Source organism: Bubalus kerabau, chromosome 2 (assembly GCF_029407905.1).
Source record: "Bubalus kerabau isolate K-KA32 ecotype Philippines breed swamp buffalo chromosome 2, PCC_UOA_SB_1v2, whole genome shotgun sequence".
NCBI lineage: Eukaryota > Metazoa > Chordata > Mammalia > Artiodactyla > Bovidae > Bubalus > Bubalus kerabau.
Window position 1 is genome coordinate 179,599,419 of NC_073625.1, and position 22,284 is coordinate 179,621,702.

General features: G+C 38.6%; 1 protein-coding gene and 1 non-coding gene across 6 annotated transcripts in view; both read right to left on the reverse strand.

Moving 5' to 3' along the window:
- The window catches only part of PPP2R3A (protein phosphatase 2 regulatory subunit B''alpha), a 224,869-nt gene that overhangs the window by 188,885 nt on the left and 13,700 nt on the right, over window positions 1-22,284 (reverse strand). The gene's annotated exons all lie outside the window — the stretch shown is intronic.
- TRNAR-GCG (transfer RNA arginine (anticodon GCG)) lies at window positions 10,207-10,278 on the reverse strand. The gene has a single exon. It is a non-coding gene; the product is annotated as a tRNA-Arg (tRNA).

The following is a 22,284-nucleotide window of genomic DNA, read 5'->3' on the forward strand; positions in this document are numbered from 1 at the left end:
GAATTGTGCGACAGTTCTCCATGGGTCTCTCATGTTTCTGTACACATTGCAAGCAAGGCACTGCCTGTCTTGATAATTAGTGATAAGATATTTTATATAATATGACAGTTCCACATGATCTTTTTCAAGACTGTCTGTATAGCAAACGACCTTGGAACACTTGATACTGCCTCCCTCTGGAGCAAAGAGAAGGCATGCTAATTGCCCACCATAAAAGATTTGCATTCTCTAAGATCAGGCTTCCTTTCTAATAACACAACCTACCATGCCAGTAGCTGTAGTTTGGCCCCTTTCACATTGCCTGAGAGTGACTGGGCTAAGGGAACCAGTACAAAAAGACTCCTACTGTGGCTACTGCTATTGCTGTGTTTATTACAGACAATTAACCTGTCTCTGATCCATAAGTCTTATGCCTTCTACCACCATTCATGAAACTAATGGAGCTTCTGTAGTGTAGTGGTTATAACATTCACCTCACACCATTCATGAAACTGGCAAGCTAAACTGCTGGCTTACAAACAGGGTAAAATCTAAGATATTGCACAGTTCTTGACAACTATTTTAAAGTGAATAAGGTATTTCAAGGAGAGAGTGGTTAACTCTGTTCCTGAACGTTAAACCAGGTAAGTATAGAAAAATGTGTTGATGAAATTTGGGAAGCAGAAATATGACTGGCAACAGGTCCATTCTGAAGGAGATCAGCCCTGGGATTTCTTTGGAAGGAATGATGCTAAAGCTGAAACTCGAGTACTTTGGCCACCTCATGCGAAGAATTGACTCATTGGGAAAGACTCTGATGCTGGGAGGGATTGGGGGCAAGAGGAGAAGGGGACAACAGAGGATGAGATGGCTGGATGGCATCACTGACTCGATGGACATGGATTTGGGTGAACTCTGGGAGTTGGTGATGGACAGGGAGGCCTGGTGTGCAGCAATTCATGGGGTCACAAGGAGTCGGACATGACTAAGCGACTGAACTGAACTGAATTCCTTACTGTATACACAGACAACCCAGTATAGCTGGTAACACAACTGGAATAACTTATGGGGGCATTAGATCTTTTTACAGATAACTTGGTAGGTGTTTGTAAGTCCAAAAAAGTGCAATAGCCGTCTTGACATATTTGTTGGCCATACCTAGGATATAAACTCACTGTGCTCAGTCGCTCAGTCATATCTGAATCTTTGCAACCCCATGGACTGTAGCCTGCCAGGCTTCTCTGTCCATGGGATTTTCTCGGCACGAATACTGGAGTGGGTCGCCATTTCCTCCTCCAATAAGCTCATTAAGGCCTATCAACCCTATTGCCAAAACCTCTCTCAATTTTGACCACTTCTAATTAGAATCCTGCTACAATCTTGGCCCAAATTACCCAGCTCTATTACCTGCACTACCATTATGGCCTTCTAACTGGTCTCTCTGCTTTCCATGTTGCCTCTCCATACTTCAGTAATTTTTCAAACAGCACATTTACAGCAATACAAATCAGTGAATCACACTCCTATTTCAAATGCTCCAGTGGTTACCAGTCACCAAAAACAAGACGGGAGCTGACTACAAAATTCAGACGTAAATTGAAGAACATAGGGAAAACCACCAGGCCATTCAGGTATGACCTAAATCAAATCCCCTATGATTATACAGTGAAAGTGACAAACAGATTCAAGGGATTAGATCTGATAGACAGAGAGCCTGAAGAACTATGGATGGAGGTTTGTAACACTGTCTAGGAGACAGTGATCAAAACCATCCCCAAGAAAAAGAAATACAAAAAGGCAAAATGGTTGTTTGAGGAGGCCTTACAAATAGCTGAGAAAAGAGAAGCAAAAGGCAAAGGAGAAAAGGAAAGATATACCCATCTGAATGCATAATTCCAGAGAATATCAAGGAGGCATAAGAAAGCCCTTTTAAGTGAACAATGCAAAGAAACAGAGGAAACCAACAGACTGGGTAAGACTAGAGATGTCCTCAAGAAAATTAGAGATACCTAGGGAACTTTTCATGCAAAGATGGGCACAATAAAGGACACAAATAGTATGGACCTAATAGAAGCAGAAGATATTATGAAGAGATAGCAAGAATGCACTATACAACTTTTTTGTATAGTTGCAAGAACTATACAAAAAAGATCTTCATGTCCCAGATAACCACAATGATGTGATCACTGACCTAGAGCCAGACATCCTGGAGTGTGAAGTCAAGTGGGCCTTAGGAAGCATCACTACGAACAAAACTAGTGGAGGTGTTGGAATTCCAGCTGAGCTATTCCAAATCCTAAAGATGATGCTGTTAAAAGTGCTGCACTCAATATGTCAGCAAATCTGGAAAACTTAGCAGTGGCCACAGGACTGGAAAAGGTCAGTTTTCATTCCAATCCCAAAGAAAGGCAATGCCAAAGAATGTTCAAACTACCACACAACTTCATTCATTTCACATGTTAGCAAGCTCATGCTCAAAATTCTCCAAGCTAGGCTTCAACAGTATATGAACCAAGAACTTTCAGATGTACAAGGCAGAGGAACCAGAGATCAAATTGCCAACATCCGTTGGATCACAGAAAAAGCTAGAGAATTCCAGAAAAACATCTACTTCTGCTTCGTTGACTATGCTAAATAAAGCCCGTGACTGTGTGGATCACAACAAATTCTTAAAGAGATAGGAATACCAGACCACTTGACCTGCTTCCTGAGAAACCTGTATTCAGGTCAAGATGCAACAGTTAGAACACTCAGAACAACAGACTGGTTCCAAATTGAGAGAGGAGTACGTCAAGGATATATATTGTCACCCTGCTTATTTAACTTATATGCAGAGTACATCATGTGAAATGCCAGGCTGGATGAAGCATAAACCGGAATGAACACTGCTGAGAGAAATACCAATAACCTCAGATATGCAGATGACACCACCCTTATGGCAGAAAGTGAAGAGGAATTAAAGAGCCTCTTGATAAAAGTGAAAAAGTAGAGTGAAAAAGCTGGCTTAAAACTCAACATTCAAGAAACAAAGATCATGGCATCTAGTCCGATCACTTCATGGCAAATAGATGGGGAAACAATGGAAACGGTGACAGACTTTATTTTCTTGGGCTCCAAAATCAATGTGGACAATGACTGTAACCATGAAATTAAGACATTCACTCCTTGGAAGAAAAGCAATGACATATCTAGACAGTGTATTAAAAAGCAAAGACATTATTTTGCCTACAAAGGTTCATACAGTCAAAGCTATGATTTTTCCAGTAGTCATGTACAGACGTTGAGAGCTGGACAATAAAATAGACTGAGCGCTAAAGAATTGATGTCTTCAAACTGGATTGCTGGAAAAGACTCTTGAGAGTCCCTTGAATTGCAAGGAAATCAAACCAGTCAGTCCTAAAGGAAATCAACCCTGAATACTCATTGGAAGGACTGATGCTGAAGCTCCAATACTTTGGCCACCTGATGGGAAGAGCTGACTCACTGGAAAAAAATCCTGATGCTGGGAAAGATTGAAGGCAGGAGAAGGGCTGACAGAGAATGAGATGGTTGGATGGCATTACCGACTCAATGGACATGAATTTGAGCAAACTTTGGGAGATGGTGAAGGACAGGGAAGTCTGGAGTGCTGCAATCCATGGGGTTGCACAGACACTACTGAACAACTGAACAACAACAATGGTCACCTACTCCATTCCAAACAAAATCTAAACTCCTCTACCATGGCCAAATATAGGTCCAGAATCTACTTACCACTTTCCTGGCCTCATTTTGTTCTGTTTTTCCTTGGCCTCTGTTTTGGTTCCTCCAATAAACACTTCTTCCTTGACCAAGGTCCCGTTTCATTACTCTCTACCTTTCCCTGATAGCTCAGTTGGTAAAGAATCCACCTGCAATGCAGGAGACCTCAGTTCAATTCCTGGGTCAGGAAGATCCACTGGAGAAGGGACAGGCTACCCACTCCAGTATGCTTGGGCTTCCCTTGTGGCTCAGCTGGTAAAGAATCTGCCTGCAATGCGGGAGACCTGGGTTCGATCACTGGGTTGGGAAGATCCCCTGGAGAATGGAAAGGTTACCCATTCCAGTATTCTGTCCTGGAGAATTCCATGGACTGCATAGTCCATTGGGTTTCTTTTTTTTTATTATTATTATTTTTTAATATAAATTTATTTAATTGGAGGTTAATTACTTTACAATATTGTATTGCTTTTGCCATACATCAATATGAATCCGCCACAGGTATACACGTGTTCCCCATCCTGAACCCCCCTCCCAGCTCCCTCCCTGTACCATCCCTCTGGGTCGTCCCAGTGCACCAGCCCCAAGCATCCAGTATCCTGCATCAAACCTGGACTGGTGATTCGTTTCTTATATGATATTATACATGTTTTAATGCCATTCTCCCAAATCATCCCCCCCGTCCCTCTCCCACAGAGTCCAAAAGACTGTTCTAGACATCAGTGTCTCTTTTGCTGTCTCACATACAGGGTTATTGTTACCATCTTTCTAAATTCCATATATATGCGTTAGTATACTGTATTGGTGTTTTTCTTTCTGGCTTACTTCACTCTGTATAATAGGCTCCAGTTTCATCCACCTCATTAGAACTGATTCAAATGTATTCTTTTTAATGGCTGAGTAATACTCCCTTGTGTATATGTACTTCAATTGGGTTTCAAAGAGTCAGACATGACTGAGCAGCTTTCACTTTCACCCCATTACTCAGTTTATTGTCTGTATCAGCACTTATCAGTATCTATAATTATTTTATTTATTGTTTACACATTCAATATATTTATCCCTGCAATAGAATGTAACAGCTTTACAGAGGCAGGGATCTTGTTTGCTTGTTCATTACAGTATCCCTACACCAGTACAGTGCTTGGTATAGAGGAAGAACTTAATGAGGAAGTGAAGGAAGCCATCTGTTAATATACTACCATTTCTGATTCTTCGGATAAGACTTGGACTGGGAACAGAGTCACCTTTTAAAACTAGTTTTGTTATTTTTATTTTAGAAAACTAGTTTCAGGAGGGACTGACTGACACCATCTAGAATGAGGTGGCCTAACCTTCATTTTACCTGATAAAGAGGTTTAGCACATGCCCTGAATCTAAGACCAGCATCCTGGCCCATAGGACAAAATACTGAGAGACAATGTACAGAAGACAATCCACTAGAGCTGCATGACCCAGCATCACTCCCTCCCAATATACACTGCCAAAAGCAGGATTGACTATTCTCATACTATTGCTAGGAAAGCTCCTTCATAAAAGTCTACTCATCAATAGATTTCTGGTTAACCAATAAGGGGGCCATGTACCACCCTGATCTCCAAACTTAAGTAACATATGTCCAAATCCTACAGAACGCATTCCTGTACAGGTATTTTCTTACTGAAGCATCTGAAAACATTCTGCCAACTAGGTCTTGGTCCTTTAAGAAAAGTGACACATCCACACTGATAAATAGTACCATTAACCAGTACTTAACCAGTCCTTCTATTGCTTAGTACTGTCACTCTGTACATCTACCCCTGGCAGTGCTCCTCCTTATGAGTGCCCTTGCTACTACTCACCTATACTATGCACGAGGGGATCAAGACAATCCCAACCCCATTACTTTGGAGTGGGAGGACTAGGACATTTGAATGCTGGTGCTTACCAAGCTTGGTGAGCTGGATGGAACTTAACGGAGCTTTCCAGTCTGATCTGTCATCTGCTTAAACAAACTTTTATCATGACTGTAGCTGGGAAACAGACTTTAGACCTAGGTATCTATCTACACCTTGACAGACATTATACTACAGGAAATTTTTGGTTATATTCCTAAAGTTTTAATCATTTACTTTATCTCATCTCCCAAGGCCCTCATTCCTGTTGGATGGGAAGCAGCTGTAAAGATTATTGGGACACCAAAGTTGAGTAGGGTTATAGAATGGACAGTGGGTAGTTCATTTTGTAAACTAACCTAATTGATTTTTTAAAAACTGAAGCAGAGGTGATTTACAATGTTGTGTTACTTTCAAGTGCACAGCAAAGTGATTCAGTTACACATACATGTGCATGTTGTCACTTTAGTCGTGTCTGACTCCTTGTGACCCTGTGGACTGCAACCTGCCAGGCTCCTCTATCTATGGGATTCTCCAGGCAAGAATACTGGAGTGGGTTGCCATGCCCTTTTCCAGGGAATATTTCCAGCCTAGGGATCAAACCCACATCTCTCATTTCTCCTTCAATGACAGGCGAGTTCTTTACCACTAGCACCACCTGGGAAACCCCTATATGTACATATATATACACAAACATAAATATTCTTTTTCAGATTCTTTCTCCTTATAGGTTACTATGAAAAACTGAGTATAGTTCTCTGTGCTATACAGTAGGTGCTTGGTGGTTATGTATTTTATATATAGTAGTGTGTATATGTTAATTCCAAACTCCTAATTCATCTCTACTCTCATCTTTTCCTTTTGGTAACCATAAGTTTTTCTATGTCTGTGGGCCTATTTCTGTTCTGTATATAAGTTCATTTATATCATTTGTTTTTATTTTCTTTTTAAAAAATATTTTAAAATTTAAGTATATGTGGTTTACAACTTTGTGTTTGTTTCAGGTGTACAGCAAGGTGATTCAGTTACACATATATATTCATTGGTACCTTTTAGATTTCAAATATAAGTGATATCATGGACTATTTATCTTTCTCTGACTTACTTCACTTAGAATAATTCCTAGATCCATCCATGTTGCTGCAAATAACATTTAATTCTTTTTAATGCTGAGTCATATTTTGCTGTGGCTTCCCAGGTGGCTCAGAGGTAAAGAAAGTGCCTGCCAATGTAGGAGACTTGGGTTGCATCCCTGGGTTGGGAAGATTCCCTGGAGAAGGAAATGGCAACTCACTCCAGTATTCTTGCCTGGAAAATCCCATGGACAGAGGAACCTGACAGGCTAGAGTCCATGGGGTCGCAAAGAGTTGGATATGACTTAGCAACTGAGTATGCACACAACATTCCACTGTATGTATATGTATATGTATGTGTGTATATATGCATATACACACATATATATTATATCTCCTTTATTCATTCATCTCTTGATAGACATTTTGGTTGCTTCCATGTCTTGGCTATTGTAAAAAGTGCTGCAGTGAACACTGGGGTGCATGTATCTTTTCGAATTATAGTTTCTTTCTGGATATATGCCCAGGAGGGGGACTGCAGGCTCATATGGCAGCTCTATTTTTAGTTTTTTAAGGAACCTCTGTACTGTTCTCTGTAGTGGCTACATATTCACATTCCCACCAACAGTGCAGGAGGGTTCCTTTTTCTCTACACTCTCCAGCATTTATTACTTGTAGACTTTTTGATGATGGTCATTCTGACTGGTGTGAGGTTATACCTTACTGCAGTTTTGATTTGCAATTTTCCAGTAATTAGCAATGTTCAGTATCTTTTCATGTGCTTTTTGGCCATCTGAATGTTCTCTTTGGTTAAATGTCTATTTAGATTTTCTATCCATTTTTTGACTGGGTTGCTTTGTTGTTTGAGTTTTTTGATATCAGGCTGTATGTATATTTTGGAGGTTAAACCCTTGTCAGTTGCTTTGTCTGCAAATATTTTCTCCCATTCTGAGGGCTGTCTTTTGTTTTGTTTGTTTTCTTTTGCTGTGCAAAGCTTTTAAGTTTGAACAGGCCCCATTTTGTTTTGTTTGTTTTTGACTTCCATTACTCTAAGAGATGGATCCAGAAAGATACTGCTGAGATTTATGTAAACTGACCTAATCTTCCTAGGAAGATTACACTTAGGAGACTATTACACTCTTTTATTTATTTTTTTGTGTGGGGGGGTGTATATATTTTATAATCCCCTCTTTTTCTCAGAGCTCAGGGCACTTATCCATTCCTTCTCGAACTGATCTTCTCTCCAATATACTGAACAAGAGTTATAGGAGAACATCCTATAGATGTTATAGAACAGCCTACTTCTTAGAGACTTGCCTTCTTCACAGGCTAGGTGGGACAACTTTATGAGTCACACGCTATCCAATCTCCGGTCAAGTTTAGTTGGGACACTGACTCAAGGTAGGCCAACCTTGTTTTCTCTACTGGGGACTTGGAACTAAAGCACTGAAACATTGTCAATTAGCTGAGAGCTCTGGGTCTTAAAGTCTGCAGAACTGAAGGCTATAACAAAAAGCCAGTTGGATAGAATAACCCTTATTTTACATTTTTCTTATTTTTGAGTGTTTAAATCTTTCCTTTTTAGACCACTGCTTGGGGGCATTCATAATGAGTAACACAGCAGGAGAAGCTGGGGTTAAGAAAAAAGAGTACATATAATACAGAGAGAAAGAGTAGTATGCTCAGTTTCTAAAATAGTGAACTGATATGCTCTCTGTATATTTTTACTATAAATAACCTTTTTACTAATATATCTCTAAGTGGATATTTATTCCTTATAGCTAATCATTTTCTATGACATTCAAACATATACCTTCATTGATATTCTGACTCCATTTTTCTTTCGGCTCTTGCTTTCATAATACTCTACTGCCTTCCCTCTCCTGATCTTTCTTCATTTAATCTGTAACCAAAAAACTTCATACTGTGTAATGAATACTTAACATTTTTTTCTTTTTTTAAGCAGCCTAGAATCTTGTGGACATTGTAATCTTTGATTATAATGGGGCAGTTGTGCAATACATGTATCCATCTGCCCAGTTTTAAGATCAAAGTGACAACATGGATTGAAAGAGGGGAAACTATTACCCTTCTGAAAGTGAGCAGCAAGGCTGTGCTCTTCAGTTAAACGGCCACATCACGTGACACATCCTGTCCCTACATTCGGATGATGGTACATTTTTTTCCAGGCTGGCCATTCTGGATCCAGGCACAATCTGACATCAATCGGTACAATTTCAGTGACCGGGCCTACACATTATTTTGATAATTTGGAGGTTTCGTTTTTAAATATCAAGGTAGAAAATGGTTTCATGTACTCTTTGAGAGAAGTTCTCAGCAAACATATACTATAGATATTTGTCACCAATAAACAAAAAGTCAATTGGATAGAATAATCCTTAATTTTTTTTCAAATTTTCAAGTGTTTAAATCTTTCCTTTTTAGAAGTTTAAATATCTAAACAGAGTATGCTCAATTATTGATATAATAAACATCCAGCTGTCTGTAACACTAGTTGTATAGTAAGTTGAAGATGAATTCTTTTTAGGGCAACCTCTTCCTTATTTCATACCACATGGAATCCACAACTGACAATCCATTTTAGAAATGAAAGCATCTTAATCTGATTAGACCCTTTCTATGTTTCATAATATTCAATAAAGTATCTTTACCTTGCTATTAGTATTTGTACTTAGTTAACAATCCTGAATTATTTTTCTTTTCAGTAGCTTTAAGAATAGGAAATAGCAAATGTCAATTATATACATATATGACTGCATATATGATTTTAAACTAAGGCATGTTGGCTAATGTTTTTGTATTTAAAATGATTGAAAAACCTTTATATCTTGAAATAATTATAGATTTCCAGAAGAACTACCAAAAGAATACAGAGAATTCCCTTATACCTTTCACCCAGCTTCTTTTAATCATAATTTTTTAAGTATTAGAAACATCTTGGTATTTCATACAAATTTTGATCAGATGAATGCAAATTACATATTCCATAAAAGCATCTTGAAACAGTTTTACAGAATTATCATTTTCATGTGCTTCATTAATTTACGATATTCTGACATGTGTTTCACACATGTTCCATCTTTAACCAACAGTCCACTATGAGTACAATTTAAACTATACTTACAACTAAGACCAACACTTAAAAACACTATAATGGTCCTCCTTAAACTCTTCCAAAAAGCAGAAGAAGAGGGACTACTTCCAAACTCACTTTATTATTTAAAAAATTTTATTGCAGTATAGTTGATCCACTTTGCTATACAACTGAAACAAATAGAAAAGTGAATCTGTTATAAATATATATACTTAAAAAAATTTCTTTTCCCATACAGGCCATTACAGAGTATTGAGTAGAGTTCCCTGTGGTATACAGTAAGTAGGTCCTTACTGTGTATGCGTTAGCGCTCAGTCATGTCTGGCTGTATGCAACTCCATGGACTGTAGCTTACCAGGCTTCTCTGTCCATGGGATACTCCAGGAAAGAATACTGGAGCGGACTGCCAACCCTCCTCCATTGGATCTTCCCCACCCAGGGATTGAACCTGGGTCTCCTGCGTCGCAGGCAGACTCTTTACCATCTGAGCCACAAGGGAAGCTCCAGGTCTTTATTAGTTATCTCTTTTATATACAGTAGTGTGTATATGTCAATCTCAATCTGCCAATTTATCCCTTGCCCCAATTCCCTAGTAACCGTAAGTTTGTTTTCCACATCTGTGACTAGTACTTCTGTTTTACAAATAAGTTCATTTCTATAATTTTTTTAAGATTAAACATATAAGTACTATCATATGGTATTTGTCTTTCTCTCCCTGACTTACTTCACACGTATGACAACCTCTAAGTCCATTCATGTTGCTGCAAATGGCATTATTTTATTCATTTTTATGGATGAGTAATATTCCACTGTAAATATGCACAACATTTACCTTATCCTTTCCTCTGTCAATGATATTTAGGCTGCTTCTATGTCCTGGCTATTGTAAATAGTGCTTCAGTGAACACTGGGATGCATGTATTTTTTCAAATTATGGTTTTCTCCAGGTATATGCCCAAGAATGGGATTGCTGGGTCACATGATAGTTCTATTTTTAGTTTTTTAAAAGAATCTCCATTTTGTTCTTCAGTGGCTGTACCAATTTACATTCTCACCAACAGTGTAGGAGGAGGGTTCCCTTTTCTCACTCTTTCTAGCATTTATTTTTTGTAGATTTTTTTTTTTTTGATGATGGCCATTCTGATAAGTGTGAGGTGATATTCATTGTTGTTCTGATTTACATTTCTCTAACAATTAGCAATGCCAAACATCTTTTCGTTTGCTTCTTGACCACCTGTATGTCTTTAGAGAAGTACCTATTTAAATCTTCTGCCCATTTTTGATTAGGTTATTTTGGTCTCTCTCTCTTTAAAAATATTTGAGCGGCATGAGCTATTTGTATACTTTGGCGATTAATCCCTTGTTAGTAGTTTTGTTTGCAAATATTTTCTCCCATTCTGAGAGTTTTCTTTTTGTTTTGTTTATGGTTTCTTTGCTGTACAAAAGCTTTCAAGTTTAATTAGGTCCCATCTGTTTTTATTTTTTTTCCATTCCTCTGGGAGATAGATTAAAAAAGACTTTGCTGCGATTTATGTCAAAGAGTGTTCTGTCTATGCTTTCCTCTAAGAGTTTTATAGTGTCCAGCCTTACATTTTGGTCTTTAATCCATTTTGAGTTTATTTTTGTGTATGGTGTTAAGAGAGTTCTAACTTCATTCTTTTATATGGTTCAGTTTTCTCAGAAACACTTATTGAAGAGACTATCTTTTCTCCATTGTATATTCTTGCCTCCTTTGTCACAGATTAGGTGACCATAAGTGCATAGTCAAACTCATTTTACAAGGCCAGCATTACATGTAATTCAACTTGGCAACACCACTATAAAAAAAAAAAAAAGAAAATTAGAGACCAGTATCCTTGATGAACAAATACAAGATGAAAATCCTCAACAAATGAGCAAACCAAAATCAACAATACAGCAAAAGAATCATATACCATGGTCAAGTGGAATCTATTCCAGGGATGTAAGGATGGTTTAACACCCACAAATCAACCAACATGACACACCACATTAACAAAATGAAGGATAAAAAGCATATGATCATCTCAATAAATGCAGAAAAAGCATTTGCAAAGTTCACAAGCCATTCATGATAAAAACTCTCAACAGACTGGGTAAAGAGGAAATGTAAATCAAAATAAGAAAGGCCATATATGACAAACCCACAGTTTGTATGAGACGCAATGGTAAAAAGTTGAAAGCATCTCCTCTAATATCGGGAACAAGAAAAGGATGCCCACTCTTACCACATGTATTCAACATAGTATTTGAAGTCCTAGCCAGAGCAGTTAGGAAGAAAAAGAAAGAAAGGAATCCAAATCAGAAAGGAAGAAATAAAACTGTTTCTATTATGGTATTATATATAGAAAACCCTGAAAACTCTACCAAAAAACTGTTATGACTAATAAACAAATTTGGTAAACTTTGCATGATACACAAACAATATACAAAAATCAGTTGCATTTCTATATGCTAATAATGAACTATGAGAAAGAGAAATCAAGAAAACAATCAAATTTACACTTGCATTAAAAAGAATAAAATATCTAGGACTAAATTTTACCAAGGAGGTAAAAGAGGAGTACACTGAAATACTGTAAGACATTGATGAAAGAAACTGAAGACACAAATAGAAAGATATTCCATGCCCATGGATTAGAAGAATTAATATTGTTTAAATGTCCATATTACCCAAAGCAACTTACAGATGCATTGTAATCCTTATCAAAATTGCAATGGCATTTTTCACAGAAATAGAACAAAGTGAAAGTAAAAGTGAAAGTCACTCAGTCATGTCTGACTCTTTGTGACCTCATGAACTGTAGCCTGCAAGGCTCCTCTGTCCATGGAATTCTCTAGGTAAGAATACTGGAGTGAGTAGCCATTCCCTTCTCCAGGGGATCTTCCCAACCAAGGGATCGAACCCAGGTCTCGTACATTGCAGGTGGATTTTTTTTTTTACCATCTTAGCCACCAGGGAAGCCCAAGAATACTGAAGTGGGTAGCCTATCTCTTCTCCAGGGTATCTTCCTGACCCAAGAATTGAACCAGGGTCTCCTGCATTGCAGGCAGATTCTTTACCAGCTGACAATCAATCTTGAAATTTGTATGGAACCGCAAAAGATCCTGGACAGCCAAAAGCAATCTTGAGAAAGAAGGACAAAACTGGAAGCACCGTACTACCTGATTTCAAAATATATTATAAAGCTATAGTAATCAAAACAGTGTGGTACTGGAATACAAACAGACACACAGATCAATGGAACAGAATAGAGCTCAGAAATAAGCCCATGTATATGTGGTCAATTAATTTACCACAAAAGAACCAAGAACATGTAATGGGGAAAGAACAATCTTTTCAATAAATGATGTTGGGAAAACTGGACAGCCACAAGCCAGAGAGTGAAAAGAGACCACTATCTTATCCCATACACAAAAATTAAATCAAAATGGATAAAAGAGTTGAATGTAAGACCTGAAACCATAAAATTAGTAGAAGAAAACACAAATGGTAAGTTCTGTGACACTGGTCTTGACAATGGTGTTTTGGATTTGATACCAAAAGTAAAGATAACAAAAGCAAAAATAAAAGAAATGGGATTACATCAAACTAAAAAGTGTCTGTACAGCAACAGAAACCATCAACCATCAACAATATGAAAAGGCAACCTCTGGGAGAATATATTTTCAAATCAGCTACCTAGTGAGCTGTTAATATATAAAGATATAAAGAACTCACACAAGAGTAAAAAAGCACAAACAACCAGATTAAAAAAAGGGCAGAGGATCTGAACAGAGATTTTTTCCAATGAAGATACACAGATGGCCAATAGGTACAGAGGAATTCACTCATCAGAGGAATATAAATCAAAACTACAATGAATTATCACTTCACACCTGTTAGAATGGCTATTATCAAAAGACAACAAATAATAAGCATTGGCCAGGATGTAGAGATAAGGGAACACTTGTGCACTGTTTGTAGGAAACTAAATTGGTGCAGCCACTATGGAAAACAACGTGGAGGTTCCTCAAAAGATTAAAAATAGAACTACTATATGACCCAGCAATTCCACTTCTGGGCATATATCTGAAAGAAATGAAAACATTATCTTGAAGAGATATCCACACTCCCATGTTCACTGAAGCTTTATAATAGCTAATGCATGGAAACAACCCAAGTTGTTTTTCAATGGGAAAAACATTTAAATAGTTTATTAATTTCCAAAAGACATTATTGATACAGAAACTATTATTGCCTTCAATTATATGGATTGATTCTAAGATCAATATATAAACTAGTTCTAAAATTTCACATGGAAGAGAAAATATGAAAGAAGAGCGCAGAGAAGCTTGGGGTCAGGGGACTAAGACAAAATAGTAATAATATTTTTCCTTTAAACTGAGCAGTGGGTAACGCTCATTGTACTGCTATGCTTTACACCTTCAGTTCAGTTGCTCAGTTGTGTCCGACTCTTTGCGACCCCATGAATTGCAGCACGCCAGGCCTCCCTGTCCATCACCAACTCCCGGAGTTCACTCAAACTCATGTCCATCGAGTTGGTGATGCCATCCAGCCATCTCATCCTCTGTCATCCCCTTCTCCTCCTGACCCCAATCCCTCCCAGCATCAGAGTCTTTTCCAATGAGTCAACTCTTTGCATGAGGTGGCCAAAGTACTGGAGTTTTAGCTTTAGCATCATTCCTTCCAAAGAACACCCAGGACTGATTTCCTTTAGAATAGACTGGTTGGATCTCCTTGCAGTCCAAGGGACTCGCAAGAGTCTTCTCCAACACCACAGCTCAAAAGCATCAAATCTTCAGCGCTCAGCTTTCTTCACAGTCCAACTCTCACATCCATACATGACTACTGGAAAAACCATAGACTTGACTAGACGGACCTTTGTTGGCAAAGCAATGTCTCTGCTTTTGAATATGCTATCTAGGTTGGTCATAACTTTCCTTCCAAGGGGTAAGCGTCTTTTAATTTCATGGCTGCAGTCACCATCTGCAGTGATTTTGGAGCCCCCAAAAAATAAAGTCTGACACTGTTTCCACATCTATTTCCTGGGAAGTGATGGGACCAGATGTCATGATCTTAGTTTTCTGAATGTTGAGCTTTAAGCCAACTTTTTCACTCTCCTCTTTCACTTTCATTAAGAGGCTTTTTAGTTCCTCTTCACTTTCTGCCATAAGGGTGGTGTCATCTGTGTATCTGAGGTTATTGATATTTCTCCCTGGCAATCTTGATTCCAGCTATGCTTCTTTCAGCCCAGTGTTTCTCATGATGTACTCTGCATATAAGTTTGTTTTATAAATATTGTGCTATAGCTATATATTTTTTAAAAAGAACAAAGAAAGAAGATTGTGCCTACCAAAAATCAAAATATATTATCAAGATATAATAATTAAAAGCATATTAATGGCACAGAAGTGAAGATCAATGGAACAAAAATGGAGTACTAAAACCAATCTATACATATATAGATAAATTATTAATTAGTAATCTGACATGCCACTTACTAGAAAAATTATTCAAATGAATAGCCAACAAGATTTTTTCCCTTACACTATTCACAAAAATAAATTCCAGATGAATTAAAGACCTAAATATTATAAGAACATATACGAAAATGTAAGATTACTATGTTTTTATCTTCAGGAGAGGAAAGACATCATTAAAAAGTTAGTTAAAAAAATAAAACTTAGCAAAAAAAAAAATTTCAAATCAAAAATCCATAAAAGCAAAGATAGGAAAATTTGACCTCAAAACTAAAAACTGACAATGGGAGAGGACTTACAGATTGGAAGAAAATGTACAATTTTCATAAATAAAGACTGAGTATCTAGAACCCAAACAACTCCTATAAATAAATAAAAAGCATTTTCTACATTGTATATAACAGAAAAAAAAAAGAGAACGTTTAAACAAAACAGAAGTTAAATTTCTCTCTTATGGGAAAGAAGTTGAGGTCTGGTGCAGCAGCTCCACCAAATGCTCAGACCCAGATTTTCTGGCTCATTAAGCTCACGGTCCTCTAGGATGGCTGTTAGAGCTCCAGTTATTACTTCTGTGTTCCAATATACAGATTGGGTGAAGGGATGAGGGAGTGCCTTCTCTCTTGAAAGAGGCTTCAGAAAGTTACATTGAGCCCTTCTGCTTATGTATTCTTAGCTAAAACTCGCATAGTTATACTTAGCTCCAAGGAAGCCCAGAAATGTAATCTTTTGGATGCTGGCAGCAATGGACCTATGTAAAAGCTGGGGTTCCTATTACTAAAGATAAAGGAAGAATGGGTCATAGCAGGTAACCAGCAGTCTTTGTTATGCCATCCAAATAGAAAAAAAGAAGTAAAAATGGTCAAAAATTGAGGAAATGTGCTCAACCCCAGGGATATAAAAATTAAAAAAAGGAGAGAGCTATGGCTGATTTATGTTGATGTCTGAAACCAATGCAATACTGTAAAGCAATTATCCTTCAGTTAAAAATGAATAAATTAAAAAAAAAAAACTAGGAGAAAGGAGTTTTAAAAACTTTTGAGAGAGGCAAAAATTTGCAAGTTGGTGAATACATAAGGCTTTTTAGCCTTTGTTAAATTTTTTCAACAAAGAGACTATATTCTATATTCCTAGTGTAACTAAAAGTAATACAAATATTTTATTAAAAACATAAATATATTACAGATTTTAATTATATTACATATACTACAATATTAGAATAGACACCTTGGGGACCATTTTGGCATTATCTGTTAAAATTTTGATTATATGGTTATATGACCTGGTAATTCCATCTTTCAGAGTCTATACAATATAAACATTCATACATTTGCATAAGGACAAGAATGTTTACTGCAGTAACGCTTGAAAGGGGAAACACTGGAAACAACCTGAGGGTTCATCATTAGGGGAACAGCCCTACTTAATTTTCTTCATAGCACTATTACCACTATCTGAAATTACATTATTTATCTACTTATTTGTCATCTGGGAAATTAGCTCATCTAGGGGCTTCCCTAGTGGTTCAGGAGGTAAAGAATCTGCCTGCAATGTGGGAGAGCCAGGTTTGATCCCTGTGTTGGGAAGATACCCTGGACACAGGAATGGCAACCCACTCCAGTATTCTTGCCTGGAGAATTCCATGGACAGAGGAGCCTGGCAGACCACAGTCCACTGGGTCACAAAGAGTCAGACATGACTGAAGTGACTTAGCACGTATGCACATAACTGCTTATACATGTGGATTCCAATACTGTGGAATGTGGATTCCAATACTGCTGCCAACACTGAATGAAACCCCACTCATAAGCAGAGCCTGCCATAGGAAAGAGGTCCCAACTAGAATGCCAGGAGAATGCCAAGATTGCTAAGACATACCATGCTGAGAGAAGACAAAATGCTGATATCTGAGCCACAGTGCTTGAGCGGGGACTGGCAATGGTAGAAATGCTGAAACCAGCATTACATCAGCCCTCACAGCAGGATTCAACTTCATGGAATGCAGCACACCAGGCTTCCCTGTCCTTCACCATTTCCCGGAGCCTGCTCAAACTCATGCCCACCAAGTTGGTGATGCCATCCAACCATCTCATATTCTGTAGTCCCCTTCTCCTGCCTTCAATCTTTCCTACCATCAGGGTCTTCTAACGAGGCAGTTCTTAACATCAGGTGGCTAAAGTATTGGAGCTTCAGCATCATTCCTTTCAATGAATATTCAGGGTTGATTTCCTTTAGGACTGACTGGTTTGATCTCCTTGCAGTCTAAGGGACTCTCAAGAGTCTTCTCCAACACTACAGTTCAAAACACCAATTCTTCAGTGCTCAGCCTTCTTTAAGGTCCAACTCTCACATCCATACATGACTACTGGAAAAACCATAGCTTTGACTAGACAGACCTTTGTTGGCAAAGTAATGTCTCTGCTTTTAATATGCTGTCCAGGTTTGTCATAGCTTTTCTTCCAAGGAGCAAGCGTCTTTTAATTTCATGGCTGTGGTCACCATCTGCAATGATTTTGGAGCCCAAGAAAATAAAGGGCTCCATCCTTAAGGCTGTGAAATAGGAAATATGTCTGTGATCACAAAATGGAAGGGCTCAGTGCTTTGGCTATGATTTCTAAGTTCATAATGACAAACCCATTCACAGACACTAATCTCTGCTTTTTATTTCTAACCTCACAGACAAGCAGTTTTCAAACTGCTTAAAAAAACAAAATAGAACTGGGGGACTTGTTCAAAAGAAAGCTTAAAGACGGATCAACAAACAGAAGGGAGAGAAATAGCCTCAGTGCTCGATCTTGAGGAACACTCAGACTACTGAGGGCTCTGGGAAGAATTTGAAAGGGAATTGAATGCTGGGGAAAATGAACTTAAGCAAAGACTCGAGAGAAGGAGCTTTGTAGACATTACGGGAGAGCAAAGGTCCTGAGGGAGGGATGTCCCTGCTTTGTTGAAGGAAGTACAAGGTACATTGGTGACTGGGACAAAGTAAGCACAGGGGAGAGTAGTAGGAGATGATATCAGATAAGTAAAAGGGGGTTTCGATTATTCAGGGCCTTGTAGGTAAGTGTAAAACCTCATATCAGAGAACTTACTTTAAAAAGTTTTTTTTAATTGAAGGATAATTGCTTTAAAGAACTTTGTTGTTTTCTGTCAAACCTCAACATGAATCAGCCATCAGTTCAGTTCAGTTGCTCAGTTGTGTCTGACTCTTTGCGACCCCATGAATCGCAGCACGCCAGGCCTCCCTGTCCATCACTAACTCCCAGAGTTCACTCAAACTGATGTCCATCGAGTCAATGATGCCTTTCAGCCATCTCATCCTCTGTCGTTCCCTTCTCCTCCTGACCCAAATCCCTCCCAGCATCAGAGTCTTTTCCGATGAGTCAACTCTTTGCATGAGGTGGCCAAAGTACTGGAGTTTCCGCTTTAGCATCATTCCTTCCAAAGAAACCCCAGGGCTGATCTCTTTCAGAATGGACTGATTGGATCTCCTTGCAGTCCAAGGGACTCTCAAGAGTCTTCTCCAACACCACAGTTCAAAAGCATCAATTCTTCGGCGCTCAGCCTTCTTCACAGTCCAACTCTCACATCCATACATGACTACTGGAAAAACCATAGCCTTGACTAGACGGGCCTTTGTTGGCAAAGTAATGTCTCTGCTTTTGAATATGCTATCTAGGTTGGTCATAAATTTTCTTCCAAGGGGTAAGCGTCTTTTAATTTCATGGCTGCAGTCACCATCTGCAGTGATTTTGGAGCCCAAAAAAATAAAGTCTGACACTGTTCCCACTGTTTCCCCATCTATTTCCAATGAAGTGATGGGACCAGATGCCATGATCTTCGTTTTCTGAACATTGAGTTTTAAGCCAACTTTTTCACTCTCCTCTTTCACCTTCATCAAGAGGCTTTTTAGTTCCTCTTCACTTTCTGCCATAAGGGTGGCATCATCTGCATATCTGAGGTTATTGATATTTCTCCCAGCAATCTTGATTCCAGCTTGTGCTTCTTCCAGCCCAGCATTTCTCATGATGTACTCTGCATATAAGTTAAATAAGCAGGGTGACAATATACATCCTTGACGAACTCCTTTCCCTATTTGGAACCAGTCTGTTGTTCCATGTCCAGTTCTAACTGTTGCTTCCTGACCTGCATACAAATTTCTCAAGAGGCAGGGCAGGTGGTCTGGTATTCCCATCTCTTTCAGAATTTTCCACAGTTTATTGTGATCCACACAGTCAAAGGCTTTGGCATAGTCAATAAAGCAGAAATAGATGTTTTTCTGGAACTCTCTTGCTTTTTCCATGATCCAGTGCATGTTGGCAATTTGGTCTCTGGTGCCTCTGCCTTTTCTAAAACCAGCTTGAACATCTGGAAGTTCATGGTTCACGTATTGCTGAAGCCTGGCTTGGAGAATTTTGAGCATTACTTTACTAGCGTGTGAGATGAGTGCAACTGTGAGGTAGTTTGAGCATTCTTTGGCATTGCCTTTCTTTGGGATTGGAATGAAAACTGACCTTTTCCAGTCCTGTGGCCACTGCTGAGTTTTCCACATTTGCTGGCATATTGAGTGCAGCACTTTCACAGCATCATCTTTCAGGATTTGAAATAGCTCAACTGGAATTCCATCACCTCCACTAGCTTTGTTCGTAGTGATGCTTTCTAAGGCCCACTTGACTTCACATTTCAGGATGTCTGGTTCTAGGTCAGTGATCACACCATCATGATTATCTTGGTTGTGAAGATCTTTTTTGTACAGTTCTTCTGTGTATTCTTGCCACCTCTTCTTAATATCTTCTGCTTCTGTTAGGTCCATACCATTTCTATCCTTTATCAAGCCCATATTTGCATGAAATGTTCCCTTGGTCTCTCTAATTTTCTTGAAGAGATCCCTAGTCTTTCCCATTCTGTTTTTTCCCTCTATTTCTTTGCATTGATCACTGAGGAAGGCTTTATCTCTTCTTGCTATTCTTTGGAACTCTGCATTTAGATGCTTATATCTTTCCTTTTCTCCTTTGCTTTTTGCTTCTCTTCTTTTCACAGCTATTTGTAAGGCCTCCCCAGACAGCCATTTTGCTTTCTTGCATTTCTTTTCCATGGGGATGGTCTTGATCCCTGTCTCCTGTACAATGTCACGAACCTCAGTCCATAATTCATCAGGCACTCTATCAGAATCAGCCAAACATATACATATATCCCCTCCCTTATGAACCTCCCTCCCATCTTCTGCCCATCCCATCCCTCTAGATTGATATAGAGCCCGTTTGAGTTTCCTGAACCATACAGCAAATTCCCATTGGCTATCTTCTGAGCCACCTGAGAAGCCCATCTATTTTACACATGGTAATGTAGTTTCCATGTTACTCTTTCCATACATTTCATCCTCTCCTCCCTTCTTCCCATGTCCATAAGTCTATTCCCTATATCTGTTTCTCCACTGCCACTGTACATGAATTCTTCAGTACCATTTCTCTGCTGCTGCTGCTGCTAAGTTGCTTCATTTGTGTCCAACTGTGCAATACCATAGTCAGCAGTCCATCAGGCTCCCCCATCCCTGGGATTCTCCAGGCAAGAACACTGGGTTTCCATTTCCTTCTCCAATGCATGAAAGTGAAAAGTCAAAGTGAAGTCGCTCAGTCGTGTCTGACTCCTAGCGACCCCATGGACTGCAGCCTACCAGGCTCCTCTGTCCACAGGATTTTCCAGGCAAGAGTAATGGAGTGGGGTGCCATTGCCTTCTCTGACCATTTCTCTAGATTCCGGATATGTGTGTTAGAATACAATGTTTATCTTTCTCTTTCTGACTCACTTCACTCTGTATAAAAGGTTCTAGGTTCATCTACCTCATTAGAACTGATTCAAGTGTGTTCCTTTTTATGGCTGAGTAATATTCCATTGTATATATGTACCACAACTTCTCTATCCATTCATCTGTTGATAGACATCTAGGTTGCTTCCATGTTCTAGCTATTGTAAATATTGCTGCAATGAACAATGGGATACATGTGTCTTTTTCAATTTTGATGTCCTCAGTGTATATGCCTACAAGTGGGATTGCTGGGTCATATGGTGGTTTATTCCTAGTTTTTTAAGGAATCTCCATACCATCTTCCATAGTGGCTGTATCAATTTACATTCCCACCAACAGTGCGAGAGCATTCCCTTTTCTCCACACCCTCTCTAGCATTTATTGTTTGTAGACTTTTTGATGATGGCCATTCTGACTGGTATGAGGTGATATCTCATTATAGTTTTGATTTGCATTTCTCTAATAATGAATGATGTTGAACATCTTTTCATGTGTTTGTTAGCCATCTGTATATCTTCTTAGGAGAAATGTATGTTTAGGTCTTTTCCCCACTTTTTGATTGGGTTGTTTGTTTTTCTGGCACTGAGTTGTATAAGTTTCTTGTATATTTTGGAAATTCATCCTTTGTCAGTTGTTTCATTTGCTATTATTTTCTCCCATTCTGAGGGCTGTCTTTTCACCTTGCTTATAGTTTCCTTTACTATGCAAAAGCTTTTAAGTTTAATCAGGTCCCACTTGCTAACTTTTGTTTTTATTTCAATTACTCTAGCAGGTGGGTCATAGAGGATCTTGCTTTGATTTATGTCATTGCATGTTCTGCCTATGTTTTTCTCTAAGAGTTTTACAGTCTCTGGTCTTACATTTAGGTCTTTGATCTATTTTGAGTTTATCTTTGTGTATGGTGTTAGGAAGGGTTCTAATTTCATTCTTTTTTACACAGCTGTCTAGTTTTCCCAGCACCAGTTATTGAAGAGGTTGTCTTTGGCCCATTGTATATTCTTGCCTTCTTTGTCAAAAATAAGGTACCCACAGATGCATGGGTTTATTTCTGGGCTATCTTTTTCCATTGGTCTGTATTTTTGTTTTTGTGCCAATTCCATACTGTCTTGATGACTGTAGCTTTGTAATATAATCTGAAGTTCAGGAAGGTTGATTCCTCCATCTCCATTCTTTTTTCTCAAGACTTCTTTGGCTATTTGG